Source organism: Acinonyx jubatus, chromosome A1 (genome assembly GCF_027475565.1).
Source record: "Acinonyx jubatus isolate Ajub_Pintada_27869175 chromosome A1, VMU_Ajub_asm_v1.0, whole genome shotgun sequence".
NCBI lineage: Eukaryota > Metazoa > Chordata > Mammalia > Carnivora > Felidae > Acinonyx > Acinonyx jubatus.
In genome coordinates this window covers 206,092,940-206,108,383 of record NC_069380.1, presented here as the reverse complement: position 1 = coordinate 206,108,383, position 15,444 = coordinate 206,092,940, and the positions used below count along the sequence as shown (strand labels likewise).

The following is a 15,444-nucleotide window of genomic DNA, read 5'->3' as shown; positions in this document are numbered from 1 at the left end:
TGTTCGCTTGGTATGCATCCACCCATCCACTCATTCAACTAGTGCCTGTCGTAAGCCTGCTGTGCGTCAGTCTAGGCGCTACGGATACGGTGATGAACGAGACAAAGTTCTTGCCCTCATGGAGTTTTTATTTCAAGGCAGACAATGCCCTCATATGCTTATTACATAAACATTTTGCAGTTTATGTTTCCAGTAGAGACTGGCGGTTCGACAGACTGCAAATTAGAATGCAGGAGCCCTGCCCTTGCTTTCCTCTTCCTGGCTTGAAAATGTTCTTTCAGGAAAGACACCTTCCCAGACGTTTCATTACATGTTTGAAGTATTTATACACATACCTGGGGAAAATGAACTCTAACACTGTGAACTCTACAAGGCACGTAAGTCAAAAGGGTAAGTTGAGTTGTTCATCTGTGGGTTTTGACTGGTTCCCACCAGGAAACCCCTTTCAAGAAAAACCTTTCCCAGCCACACACTTCAAAGAGGTTCCCAGCACTGCCGTGTTTAAAACGTGTTAATTGGACCTAACTGCAAACAGCTGCCTAGTTTAGCCACTGTTTGGATTGGCATTCACCCATCTAGATCTAGGTCATTTTTTTTGTTATGTGCCATTCATATTGGGATCTTAATACATTTGTTTTAACCTCAGAATGTGTTGCCATCCAAAGGATTGGGACAATAAATAAAAACACAGAGACAACATATTTGTCAAGCCCTGAGGTCACTGCCAAGTACAAAAGTACATTTGAGCGGATGCCCTATTTGATAGACTGTGTGGGGTCATGGTCCTCACTTAGACATATGGGGAAATTTCCAAAACTAACAACAAAATCCGTGGCGTTTGCTGGCTTTTGTATGTGGGTGGAAGCATTGAATGATCTTTTATTGTCTGTTCTCTTCCACTTAACTGTTGAATTTTAATGCCACATTGTAGGAAGGAGGAAAGAGTAAATATTTATTAGTTTCTTAGGTGAAATTGCTGCTGGATCTCGTTTTATAGAATGTTGATGTTTTTCAAGAAGCACGTGTGGGGGCAGCTTATTGGTTAAATGCGAAGTGTGGTTTTCAAAATGTTTAACAAGTGCGAAGGCATGAGCGCTGGGCGATTAGAAGGCACATTCACTGGGCATAGTAACTGGCGTGGGCGTACTCATATGTTTTTGTGTAGCAACCAAAGGAATTATTATCCAGCAAGTTACCACCAAGAGCAACTATCTTGTGACCCTGCTGGGATTCAGTATAGACTGTGCACCCTGGAGTTATCTTCCGCAGGAGTGACAGAGCTGGGACATTTAAGTTCCCATCCGATGTTGGTTGAAGGCTGCATCTTGGACGTTAATTCTACGGCACTTCTGTGCTGCCATTCGAGTGGCCAAGTAGGGCCTGGAAGAGGATGCCTTTATGCAAAGTAATTCTGGGGCTGGCAGCTGGAAGTCAGGCTGCCGAGTAGTGAGAGCATATGTGCCCAGGGATATGGATGGGGCACCAGCAACGTCTGCTCTGGTGGTTGAGGGGCATTTGAGGATGTTGGTGGGGCTGAAATGGGGATCATGAAATAGCTCTCTATCCATCTGGGGCACATCAATCAGTAGAAGTAGCCTTCCTGAGATTCTTTGAAACAAATTGGTCCTCAGAACATGACTTATAAATTAAATGGGTTTAAGGGGATGGAGGATATAATAAACGTTGATGGTGAGAATAATGTAAGTAGTTAATATTTATTTGTTTGCACTTTGTGATAGGCATGGCTTCCCCTTTTTCCAGAAGAGGAAATGAGGACTGGAGATGTCGAATAACCTACCCAAGGACATGCAGGTGGGATGGTAGAGACAGGAGTTGATTTCCAGCCTGACTCCGTAAAACAAACTCCAAACGTGTGAAAGTTTTAACCCAAGCCCTTCCTTTCCCTCTCCCTGCCTCCTCCTTCTTTCCTTCCTCCTTTTCTCTTTCAGCAAATATTTGAGTATTTGTCATGTGCTATTATTCTAAGCACCACACAGCAGGGAAACAATTTTGGTCTTTTTTGATGTAGAGAGTTGCCCATCCCTTCCTTCTCCGGGTCCTCCCCTAACTTTTGTGGGGCTTTGGCAGGTGTAAAAACGGAGGCTCACATACCATGTCTAAATATTTAAAAGTTATAAATCAAGCTGACAAACAAATAAAATTATGTTCCATCCTTTTGCGTTGACAAATATACCTGCACAGAGGGCAGATTTGAATCAAGAATTTGGAGGCTCCGGGAGTGCCATGCAGGAGTGCGGTGGCTCAGGGCTTGTGGACTCTGTACCCACTGCCTGTGGCCTCCCTCCCTTCCCTGGCAGCCCCTCACGAGAGGTGCGGCATGCACACATGTGTAGACATCCCAGCCTGCACGTCCAAGCTCCATCCTTGATGGATGGTGGCAAAGAGCCACCCTTTGGCCACTTCTTGGTTCTTGGGCTTAGTGGTGTGTGCACTGGAGATGTGGCCTGCTCTTGAGAGAACGGGTGTAGGAAGGCTCTGGAAGTGGGCTTGGGACCCCTTGGGCAGAAAAGGGGCACAGCCAGTGGAGAGCTGGAGGTGTAGGGTCCAGGGAGCCCTCTTTCCTGAGAGACGGGGGCAATACTACTCCCCTGTGTCCTCTTTTTTAGAACTCACTTTCACACTCTTTTTTTTTTTTTTTTTTTTGATTTGGCCTTCTGAAGGTTTTTTTCTTTTTTTTTCAAAGGAAAATGTGGAATTCAAACACTCCACTCATTGGACAGAGGAAAGAGTCAGTTGAGGTGACGGATGATAGATATTCTGGGAAGAGGAAGAGCCGGACTGTGGAGAAAGAGCCGGGGGCTGCTGTCTGGCCCGGACAGGCTTCTCCACGTCCGGCAGCTCTAGTCTACAGAGGGGACCGCGTGCTGCCTGGAGCTCCGTCTTGACATCTCGGTGGGTTCATCCAGATGAAATGGATGAGATTTCAGTATCAGATCTTCAGCCTCTCAGCCATGGCAGCCCAAAGTTCTGGGCAAACTCCGGACATACCCACATATGCCACGCTTGCTTCCACTGGGTCAGGTTATCCTTGGGGGGGTGAGGTCAGAAGCAGACCTGAGCTGACCAGCACATGTGCGTGCGGCATGCATTCCCCTCTCTCCCTCAGGGAAGATAGATGGTTTAATGTTTACTAGAATTAGGACTAGGACCCATGCTCACATGTTCAGTAGGTGATAAAGATCTTTATTAGTTCAGCCAGTACTGATTACATGTCTGTCTAACGTTTGTGTTCCCCCTTCAGGCGATTACTCTCTCCTGGGTGCAGGTAATGGCCAACAGGTGTGCCTCTTAGGGAATCACCAGTAGATCCAGGATGGTGAGAGCTTATTTAATATGCTGACACATTGAGCGGCGACGGGAAGGATTCCGCAGTCACACCGAGGCTCATTGAACAAGAGTGATGTGAGTGCCGTGAGGAGCCCCAACTGACGGACTTACCAAGGCGTTGCCACCGTGGGGACTCCCAGGCTGGAGATCACATGGGAAACGTAGCTGGACCTCACGAGGTGTATGGCTTCTGTGAGGACGGAGTGGAGCTCAGGCAGCAGGGCCCTGCAAGGACGGCCCATAGCAGACCCTACCAGCCACCGACTTCAGCATGCAGGCCTTCCAGGGAGGACCCGGAGGATGGCACAGGGACCTGCGCGTATGAATCATGTGGGTCGAGGACCTCCGTCCCCTTCCATGCCAGCACCAGGTAAAGTAAACTCTTCCCCCAGGGGCCACCTTGGAGAGAAAAGGGAAAGTGGGGGAGGAAAACTGCAAGATTGAAATATCTAGGAGACTGTTTAAATGATTGGACTGGCTGCTGTTTTAATTTCCCTCCCTACATAGTAAGGTGAAGGGCTCGGGGGAAAAAGATTAGATCAATTATAGAAAATAATGAAGCTATATTTTCTTTGTGTCGCTAAATGCAGGATGCTTTTGAACTCGCCTTTGCCCTGCATGTGTTCCCCGACGCCTGCAGGCGTGGGAGCACCTGCGCGTCATGCCCGTGAGTGCACACACACCTACACACATGGCATCTTTACGGGTTTTCCCTGCCGCTGCCTCCCCCCAAGAATCTGTATCCACAAGAGCATTAATGAGAAAGGTGGGCTTCACTGGGGATTTCAAGGAGAGATGGAGGAGATGTCACTGCATACTCTGCAGCAAACGTGTATAATCCCCCTTCAGTACTGTATTTTATATCTAAGATGCACCTTTTTCACATTTGAACATTTGATATCTGAATCAGAATCTGCCTTACTGTGATGGTGTGTCATAGTATAATTGGCACATTGTCATGGCAATACATAAAATAGTAGGGTTTCTTATATTTGGTGAAATCCTTGTAGCTTCCTGCTTTGTTGTCCTTCCTTAACTGTGACCGGAGGCTTGCGCACCGGGGCAGTTGCATAGAGGGTTCAAAGCACAGATTCTGGAGCCAGGCTGCAGACTGTTGCTCACTCGCTCCGCCGTTCCCTAGCCCAGTGACCTTGGGCAACTTACTGAACCACTCTGGGCCTTTGTTTCCCCATCTGTGAAATAGGAATAATATTACTAATTACTTGTTACGGTTGTTGGTAGCGTTAAGTGAGTGATACGTATAGAGAGGTCGGAACAGTGCCAGGTAGAGGCAAGCACTAGATAGTCTCACAGTTAATACCCTTTAGTCCCTCCCACACAGGCCCAGCCTCCTGTCACCTCTCGGCTTTTCCCTCCTTCCTTATTTTATGAATAGTAGTCCAATGACCACTGTTTGCTATTGGAACAACCCTAGAGATCTTGCCTGTCCTCTCCAACTAGCTTGCTTCACTATTTCATCCAAATAGATCTGTCTTCCCTTTAGAGAAATTCTGAGAGATAAAAATCGCCGTATGTGGAACTGTGTTTTCATCATTATTTCTGAGGCATTTGTGGCAGATGGAAGAGGTGGTGGGATAGGACCCTATCTGGAGTGGTGTATGTTCATTCGGGAGCATATGGGGATAGGATGGGAAAGATAGGTTGGAGCCAGATGGCCATTTGAAGGATCAGTAGGGTATTTCTTCAGTACATCTCCCCACATCCTTTGTGTTTGATGGCAGCCTTCCATGCTATGGACGCCTGGTCGTGCCTACCAGCCCACATGGGGTGAAGTGGGCTTCCACACTCTCCTCAGAGCACTCTGTATGGTGGCAGGTGCCTCTTCTCACGTATAAGGCTGGCTCTAGAAGACAAGTTAGTGGATGTTAACCGAGAGATTAATTGGGCTTAGGTCAAAAGTGGAGATTCAGAAAAAAAATTTTAGATACAGAAGCCTTAGATAAACATATACAAAGACAAAGAGACCCCCAGCCCATCTGGATCCAAGGCAAGTCCTGGGCCTGAATGCTCTCGTAAGATTTCCCAGACCCTCGCTGCCAGAGTTTAAATGGCTGCAGCCCTGGTTTTCTCTTCTGTGAGGCTGGACAAAATAATTAAACTCTAGCAAATGGAAAATTTCTACTGTGTGGGGTTAGCACTTTCAGCTCCAGAAACCAAACACACTGAAAGCAGAGGGTGACTTGGCATAGGGTGACCAATACCTCAACTGGTCAGTAGTCTCCCCTATTAGTTCATTTAGCTGGTGACCTTGTCTAGAACAAAGAGCTTCTAGCTGGTCACCTCTGGAACAAAGTCATGCTGAATGGGGCTTAAAAATATTTTGGGGTTTCCTTTTTGGGGGGTTTAATGAGTCATTGCCGTATTTTACCATGAATGTTTATAACCAAACCTAAATGTGCGTTGGGTCTTGAATCTCCTCCCACAACTATTTCCTATTTGTTCCCAGAAAAATTCCAATGCCAGATTTTGTCATAGCAACCAGAGGCAAATATCAAGACAGCAATAAAGAGCAAACTCAGGAAAGGGTTTCCTTCCAATGTGGCTTGAGTTTTTGTAGGGCGTCCACCGTCTGGGTGAAGCCCTTTATGAACCGCAGTGGTTGGCCCCAGAGTCCCTCGTGGGGGGATCTAGTGGAGTCCAGCTTTACTGACTTCCAGGACCCGCCAGGAAAATACATCTCTCAGTTTGCTGAGTTTGGAAAAACCGACTTGCTTGCTTCTCAGGCTTTGCACCTGTTGTGTGTTGATCTTTATTTTTGTACGTCCAAGTTTTCAGAATGAAGGGTATTGAATTATTATCGTTCCATCATACATTTCTTCTGAGGATTAAAAAATGTTTTTTAACATTTATTCATTTTTGAGAGTGAGAGAGACAGAGCATGAGTGGGTGAGGGGCAGAGAGAGTGGGAGACACAGCATCTGAAGCAGGCTCCAGACTCCGAGCTGTCAACACAGGGCCAGATGCGGGTCTCCAACCCACAAATTGCGAGATCATGACCTGAACTGAAGTCGGATGCTTAACTGACTGAGCCACCTAGGCGCCCCTCTTCTGAGGATTTTAATAAACAAGCATATTGTTTATTCCCTAAATGGTCCCCTCAAATGCTTCCCCAAAGAAGGCAGGGTGTATATGAATAAGCAAACAAAACAACAAGACATGAGAGACTTCCAATACCTGCTCACAGTGTTCCTTGTACTGTTCCTTTCTTCTTTGTTGTTTGTTCTTGGCATGGTGGTGCTATGAGGTCAGACTCTTTGCCCATATGTAAAATCATCTCCAGTTTCCCACAATGCAGCCTTCTTGCTGAAAGTGCTTTTGAGTTTTGTTTTGTTTTGTTTTCTTTTGAGAGCATGCACACACATGTGAATGTGGGTGGGGGTAGGAGGGAGGATGAGAGGGGTAGAGAGAGAGAGAGAGAGAGCGAGAGTGAGAGAGAATCCCAAGCAGGCTCCATGCTCAGTGCAGAGCCCAATGCACGGCTTGATCTCATGACCCTAGGATCATGACCTGACCTGAAATCAAGAGTCACTGACTGACTGAGTGACCTAGGCACCCCACCTTTGAGTTTTGAATCAGGTATATCATGTGTTGGTTCTGAGTAGCAGTGTGTTGGCAGCTGTTTAACAGCTGGATCTCAGACTGGGGCGCCTGACTGGCTCAGTCAGAAGAGCATACGACTCGATCGCGGGGTCGTGAGTTTGAGCCCCATGTTGGGTGTAGAGATTACTAAAAAAAAAGAATAAATTAAAAAAAAAGTTATCCTAACAGCTGGCTTTCAGAAATAGAATTGCCTTGCTTTGTGGAGTGTGCTGATGTTTGTGGTGTAAGTACTCCCCCAATGGTCAATTTCAAGCTGCTAAAGTTATCTTACGAATGAGGAGCTGGAAAAAGATGCATACGATCAACTCTGGGGAACTTGCTGTACCAAATAGTACTGATTCTGTGGACCACGCCAGGGGTTCTCAACCTTGGTATTGTTGACACTTTGGGCTGGATAATTCTTTGTTGTTGGTGGCTGTCTTGTGCACTGCATGGTGTTTAGCTTCATCTCTGGCTTCTACCTACTTGATGATAAAAATATCCCCCTCCCCACCCAACTTATGGCAAAAATGTCTCCAAAGGTTGCCAGATGTGCCCTGAGGGGCAAAATTGATCCCCAGCTCTGGGCCACTCTGCGTGGATGGTGTTTAGAAGATCCGTTCAGCAGATAGTAGACTTTCACCAACTGTTCTCCATGAACCATCCTTAACATGCACCTGAAGAAGTTCTCTCTCTGCCTTTTGGATGTGGTATTTTAAAAAATCAGACTATGCTTCCTTGAGGAGTCTTAAGAAGAGTGATGCCACGAAGAATTAAGGCACCAAGACAAAGCATGGCCACGAGGGGAGGATGAAGATAATTCCATGTACTGGATTCAAGAACAGAATAGATTACAATGGACTGCCCCCTTGTCCAGGCTTGTCTTGATATGGATGAGAATGGACACTCAGAGGTGAGCAGTGGCTTGTCCAAGGGCATAAAGCAAGCTGTAGGTGTACTTGGGAGGGTGATGTGGTAAAAGCCTCTGTGACATGCTAGGAATTGGAACTGACACCAACTTGCAGCTATGAGTGTCTTACAGGTAGGCTTTACAATGTTAGGTTTTGATGGCCATATTTGACATCTCCTTGTCCCAAACCTTCCTCCCCCTGCCCCTAAATATCTGCTCAGGCAAACCACATCGTGATGAGGGACTTCTGTTTCAGGCAGAATTAAATTCCCATCAGCTTCAGAAGGGAGTAGTTGATTCAAACGTTCTATTCAGGAGCTGCCTGTCATTAGAGAACAAACGTTGAAGATTGTCACTGATTTCTCTCTCCTTCCTTCCACATCTGCCTTCTCATTGATGAAGTATCTCAGGCCATTCTCAAAGTGATTTAGGGAAAGGACTTGTAGAAGAAACAGACTTTCAGTGAAGATGTTAAGGCTGCAAGATTAATGTGATATGAACTAAGAAAGCCCTTCCTAGTTAGCACTGAAAATGTGTTTTCAATGCACAGAAGTGCCCGGTGAGAAAGGAAGTGTTAGGGAGGGATTATTTTCATCAGCAGAGTTCCTTGGCTTTGGAATTTCCAGTGAAATTAGGGCAATCATATACTAGTAAGTCAATACATTTCAAGTGCCAATAAATTGAACTTAATGAGGACAAGGAGTCTGCTTTTATTAGGAGATTGAATAAAAATGAAAGGAGTGCTTTGAATTGTGGATCTTTGAGAACACATCAACATTTGAAAAGAATTAAGATTTGGTGATTTTGTATGGAATAATTCATCGCTTCACTCCAGATTAGTTTTTTTACAATATGAAGTACTGGCCTTCAAGAAAATTTCCCATAACCAAAGTTCATTGTCATCACCTCGGTCATCTCACCTTGTCCTTTGCTGCTTTCCCACCAGGTCCATGGTGATCATGCAAACCAACCCCATGGGGTTGCCTTACACTGTCCTTCCCGACTTCTGGGCAGTGTGGGCCAGTTGGATTTTTGCTTTCTTTTCCCAGAGGACAATTCAGCTTCAGCATCTTAATCTAAAGAGGTCACTGGTACAGTAGTGTTAGGGGTGGTTAGGGATAGAAGGGGGAGGTGTTTTGGGTTGTGGGCAGGATTTGATGTGACTCTGTAGGGCATACCCTGCTCAGGGCTGCCCCACCAGTAAAGGCCTCATGGACGATGGGAAGAAAATTTTCTTTATTTGGCATGGCTCGTGAATTGATCTAATCTTGTTATTTTTTTAATGAAGAAGCTATCTACTCAGCAACTGATAACTTTTTAAAAGACCAGTTAACACTTTACTGTATCATCTTCTGGAAATGTTTTATGCATACCTTGTCAGGAACTTTACACAAGGCTCATTGTATATCTTGCCAAATTACTGTCCAGAGTAACATGCCAATATACACCCCTACCTACTGTATAGAAGTATCTTGATTATTGTAATTAAAAAGTTAATATGTTAGGAAGAAATCTCTCTTTTATTTATTTTTTATTAGAATTTATACAACTCTAATGAGGTTGATTACCATTTTGCATGTTGATTTTTTTATTTGGACTTTATATTTTTAGACCAGTTTTAGGTTCACAAAAAAAATTGATACGGAGGTACAGAGATTTTGCATATACCCCCTACCCCAACACATGTGTAGCCTTCCCCATTACCAACACTCACACCAGAGTGGTGTATTTGTTGCAACTAATGTAGCTACATTGCCACAACATCATCACCCAGAGTCTATAGTTTATGGCTTGTTCTTGGTAGTATAAAATTTATAGATTTGGACAAGTGTATAATGACATGTAACCATCATTATGGTATCATACGGAGTATCTTCATTGGCATAAAAATCCTCTGTACTCTGTGTGAAGAGTGAATAATGGGGATACCACTCTATTTCACCTGTCCTATTCATCTATCATTCCCCCTCCCAAACCCTGGCAACCACTGTTCTTTTATGAGTTTTTTTTTCTCAAAGTAGAAAAGGTAGGAGCAATAGTTTTCAGTTCTAAGGGAAGGTCCTAATGACCTTCAAAAGCCCTAGGAACTAGGGGGTGCAAAATTGAGAAGAAAATAAGGAATTTGATCGATAATATTTGCCCGTGAGCCAACATCTGACAGTTCCAGACCTTAACGCTGCACTCTTGCAATGTTACCCACACTACAACAGCATCACCAAGAGATGTCAAGACATGAGAAGTCGTGGTCATTGGAAACAGTTTCCAAATATCTGTCTTGCTAGACTATTCCTTCTAAAGATTCCTTTGTGCCAACTACTTGTCTTTGTCATGTGATCCTTGCTGGCTCTGCAACACAGATGTGAAAAGCGAAGAAAGCATGCCTTTGGATTTCATTTCTAAAAGTAGAAAAGACACAATTGACTTTGGGGCTTTTAAAGTACTAATATTATTCCTTATATGTATCCAGAGCCGTATATAGAAATAGATTGAAAGGATGGCATGTACATGTACATAGCTCCTTAATATAAAGTGGTTAAAACTCATGGGCTTCAGGCTGAGCTCTGGGGGTTGATTGGACACATGGGACAGGATCTTATACTCAGTTGTAGACTGAGTGCCTTGCTTTTGTCCATTTATTGAAGACTAAATCAGGTGTTGGGGGAGCCACTCACCCCATCTTCACCCATAAGCCTATTTTATTCATCAAAACAATGTACTGTACTGTGAGTACTTGGGGACAGAAATCATAGCTTTTTTTGTATCCTCAGTGCGTAGCATAGTGTCAGGCATGTAATAGATTCTTTTTTTTTAAGTGTTTTATAGCTTTATTGAAGTATAAGTGATGTAGAATCAACTGCACATTTTTAAAGTTTTCCATTTGATGAGTTTTGATACATGTATACACCCATGAAAATATCACCACAATCAAAATGCTGAACATATCCATTGCTCCCAAAGTTTCCTTTGCAATTCTTCTTCCCTTCCTCCCACTGTTCCCAGACAACCAAGGTTCTGCTTTCCGCCATTGTAGATTAGTTAGTATTTTCTAGAATTTTATATAAGTGGAATATAACATTTTTATTCTTTGTTGTCTGGCTGTTTTCAATCAGCATAATCATTTTGAGATTCATTGATGTTGTTCCATATATTAATAATTTGTTCCTTTTTATTGCTGAATAGTATTCCATTGTGTAAGTCATAGTAGGTATTTAACAAATGTTTGTGGCATTACATTGAATTGAAGATTAATTTTGAAAGTATAATTGGGGGAAGAGTGAATAATGGGGATACCACTCTATTTCAGTTGAATAGTCCACTTAGGAAGTCAAAATAGAAATCAGGAGGTGAGTTGGCACGGTAGAGACTTTTATTGTCTTCCAGTACCTGTTCTCCCTTTTTTTCATAGAAATGGAATGCCTAATTTGACACAGAATTGTCTGGGATAAAGACTACATTTCCCAGCCTGCTGTGCAGCTAAGTGTGGTTTTACTACTAAGTTGTGACCAATATGATGTAAACAGGAGGGGGATGTGAAACTTTAAAAAGTCTTCTTAAAGGAAGGGCAATTCCCTTCTCTTCTTCCTCCTCCCTGCTGTCTGGCACACAGTCATAATGTCTGGAGCTCTAGCAGCCATTTTGGATCAGAAGGGGTCTTAAAAATGGAAGCCACCTGGGGCAGAGCAATAGGTAGAAGAAGCCTCGATCCCTGAAATCATAGAGTGTTGTGCCAGCCCAGGGCTAACTACCTCTAGACTGTGAGAGAGAAATACATTTTGATCTTGGTTAAGCTTTTAAAAAAGTCTCTTTTGTGTTTTATGTTTTTTGCAGCCAAAACAGCCCTAAATGATACAGTTAGCAAGGATAGAGTTTGAACAAGAGGGAGTTTGATGTTGCTGAAAGGTCAATTACATCATGCTAATGTGTCCATCTTCACTTTTAAGGAATTTTCTGAATAGAAACATGGCGTCAGCCTTTGGAATCTCTTTTGGTGAGTTCTGGAGAAACACTGACAAATCATTGTGACCCATTCTGCTTTTCCCAACCATGCAACTCACTCACATCGATATATATCTATCATTACCATTTTAGATTTCTCAAAATTGTAACTTGTTTTATATTTATTTACATTTAACTTGGTGAGTCTCTGGTGAGACATGAGGTTAGCCTAATCTCATTAAATTTTTTTTTTTTACAAATCATACTTATGGTGGCTTATTTGGAAATGCTTTCTGTAGCTGTCTAGTCTCATATATCATGTATGAATTCTTGTTATGCTTAATTCCTAGGGATGGTTTGACTTGTGGCTCTCCCTCTTTTTTTTACATTTGAGATATTTCAAACATACAGAAAAGAGTGTATGTCCCGCTGTCATTTATCTGGCAAACATGGCTGTAGAACAGTAGCTGTCACTTTATTTATGGATTTAGCAGCGGAACCTTCTTTTCAAATGGTCCTGTATGCAGAGCTCCATTACATAAAACATATATCAGAACTTGTCTGGTTGAAGTGGGAGTGGAGGGCTCGGAGACTTACTGGGTAAACATCTCTTTGCCTGTTTCCTCCCCCCACCAAGGAGGCCCCTGAGATGCGCTCACAGAGCATGAAGGCCCTCTGGGAGTGGCTGAAAACCACAGATTCAGGATATGTTCAAGATCCTGAAAGAAAGTAAGCAGGAGGCTATCCTCTGATCAGTTAAAATACATGACACAATGCCCAGTTTCAAGCCCATACATTTGGTTCATAAAGGAGCCTGTAGGACTGCCGTTCAAATCTCTGTGCTCTTTTTCTACTCACGGTTGTAGCAAACTTTGTAATCTGGTTTCCCAGTCACGGAAGAATAGAACTCAGAGGAGGAAGACAGACAGCCAGACATGACTGTGGCTAGCAGTGAGACCAATGAGAGAAGGCAAGAATGTTTTAAAAAGACAAACACAAGGCATTAAAAACCACCTTCTGAGGTCATTTAGGGTAAATGTCATCTTCCTAATATGTTTCAGTGGGTCACAAAGGCATGTTTTTATATATTTGTGCATATATTTATATATGGGTATGTATTTACATATATTTAGCAAGAGCGGACATATATATAATATGTACCTATATATATATATATATATATATATATATATATATATATATATATAGTATTTTGCTTAGTGTTTATGAAAATGACCCTGAGAAAGAGCCTCACTTATCTTTTATATTGTACATTCTGTCTTATAGTAACAACTTATTGAGATGTTTATTATGTGCCAGGTATGTGAATGTCTTTGTGTAGTTAACTTATTTAACCCTCACCACTATTTATGAACTAGGGACCGTCCCCGGAGATGCAGAGAAGTTAGTCCCCTTGCCCAGTGTCAGACAGTGAGCATGTGGTGGAGCTGGGATTCAAACCCAGGCATCCTGGCTCCAGGGCCCGTGCTCTTAATATATGCCAGTATCTTAGGAGAATTTCCAATATTGAAACAATAATGTGCAAGCATCCTGTGGCTAGCAAGATTTTCAGTTGTCTGGAAAACCCATTTATCCCTGTGAGTGGAAAATTTGTCCTCCACCAATCCTGGGTATATGGAAGAACACGTTGAATTGAAACTGGAGTGCACATCTCCTAATGTATCTCAGTAGCTCCCTCTGCCATAGGGCTTTTCACATTTTTTTTAACATTTATTTTTGAGAGAGACACACACACACACACGCGCGCGCGCACACACACACACACACACACACACACACACAGTGTGAGCGGGGGAGGGGCAGAGAGAGGGAGACACAGGATCCGAAGCAGGCTCCAGGCTCTGAGCTGTCAGCACAGAGCCCAACACGGGGCTCGAACTCATGAACCATGAGATCAGACCTGAGCTGAAGTCAGACGCTTAAGTGACTGAGCCACCCAGGTGTCCCTACCATAGGGCTTTTCAGAGGGCCACAGAGAGGCTGACCAACCTGAGTGGTGCTGAGTAACCAGGAAATAGTATCCCGCGGTTGCACTTGACAATGGAAATGAAACACGTGGATCAAACCACCTGCATGATGGTTGCGTTTCCTCTGTAGTATTGTCATCTTCCTAGTGGCTCAGGAGGTATTTTGGAGTTGACATAGAAACTCCTGTGTTTTTTACAGGCATTTTCTTTCTGGCCTGCGTTTATATAATGTGGTGGAGGAGTCAGAGGCTTCAGGCTTCAGAAGTGAATCCTGTTTCAAGTTGTGAAAGTACCAGGATGTGGGGTACAGGTCCTCAGGTGCTGGGATTGGCCTGACTTCATGGCCAGCCTCAGTTGCTGTCCTTTGCGCTGTGGGTTACAGAAATTCCTTGGCTTTTCCTGTTGTTAAGTTTGTAGGGGTGGGCTTATCCACCTTTCTGGAATGAAACACCAATTCAAGGGAAGCTTCTGACTGTAAAAGTTCTACCCGTTCCAAAGGGGACCCAGAAGCATATTTTCTCATAGGGCTGGTACCTTCGTCAGTTCAGGCTGCCGTAACAAGATACCCCAGGCTGGGTGGCTTCAACAACACACATTCGATTCTCACAGTTCTGGAGACTGCGAGTCAGATCACAGTGCCAGCATGGTTGGGTCCTAGCAAGAGCCCTCTTCCTGGTTTACAGATGGCTGCCTTCCCACTGTATCCTCACATGGTGGAGAGATCATTTCGCTCATTTTTCTTTTTATTTTTTTCAAATTTTAAACGTTTGCTTATTTATTTTTGAGAGAGAGAGAGAGAGTGAGAGCGAGAGTGAGCATGCCGGAGCGTGTGTGAACGGGGGAGGGGCAGAGAGAGAGGGAGAGAGAGAATCCCAGGCTTGAGGCTCAGACCCACGAATCGTGAGGTCATGACCCAAACCAAAGTCAAGAGTCAGATGCTTAACCGACTGAGCCACCCAGTGCCCCACATGTTTCTTATTGAGAAAGGATTTTATTATCCCACCACGAGGGCTTTACCCTCATGACTTAATTACTTCTCAAAGAACCCACCTCCAAATACCATCATGCTCAAGACTAGGGCGTCAATATATGAATTTTGAGGGTACACAAACATTCAGCCCATAGCAGTTGGAGTGTTAATTGGTTACACATTCCCCCCTTGGTTTTATTTTCATGGTGGCTGTAAATAGGTGAGTCATGCAGCAAATCTCACACACGCATACGTGTGGTCCATCAGCCAGGCTTTAAAGCAATTCATTTCCTTTCTTTTTATTTTAAGAAGATAAGTCAAAATAAAGCAAATAAAAATGCTCGGCACATTTGCTTTAGCTGTTAGCAAAATCCAATTCCTTATAACTGTTAATCACACCATATTGTTTCAAGCCAACCCCATGTAAATGCCCCTTTCCCATACTTGCCTGCCTGCTGAACTCCTATTTATCTCACAAATCCCAGTTTCTCTGTGACCATTTTTGTGCTTTTCTGAACACAGAACATCCCTCTATTACAGAAAATATCTCATGAAGTAATTATTTGTTGCATATCCACTGCCCTGAATAGGGTATGAGTTTCATGAAGGTAGGATTCATAACTTATATATCACCATGCCCTTGTACAGGTATATGTACAAGGGTCTTCTAAGATTCCCAAGGCCCCCAAGCT

At 43.7% G+C, this 15,444-nt stretch overlaps 1 long non-coding RNA gene across 6 annotated transcripts in view; it reads left to right on the top strand.

Moving 5' to 3' along the window:
* Positions 1-244: 244 nt before the first annotated feature.
* LOC113604176 (uncharacterized) overlaps positions 245-15,444 on the top strand; it is a 244,736-nt gene continuing 229,536 nt past the window's right edge. For all 6 annotated transcript variants that reach the window (XR_003426042.2, XR_008289780.1, XR_003426047.2 and 3 more), the window contains exons 1-5: positions 245-390; positions 1,166-1,373; positions 1,740-1,812; positions 2,705-2,913; positions 3,263-3,718. This is a non-coding gene — a long non-coding RNA (uncharacterized LOC113604176). The remainder of the gene's footprint in view (positions 391-1,165; positions 1,374-1,739; positions 1,813-2,704; positions 2,914-3,262; positions 3,719-15,444) is intronic.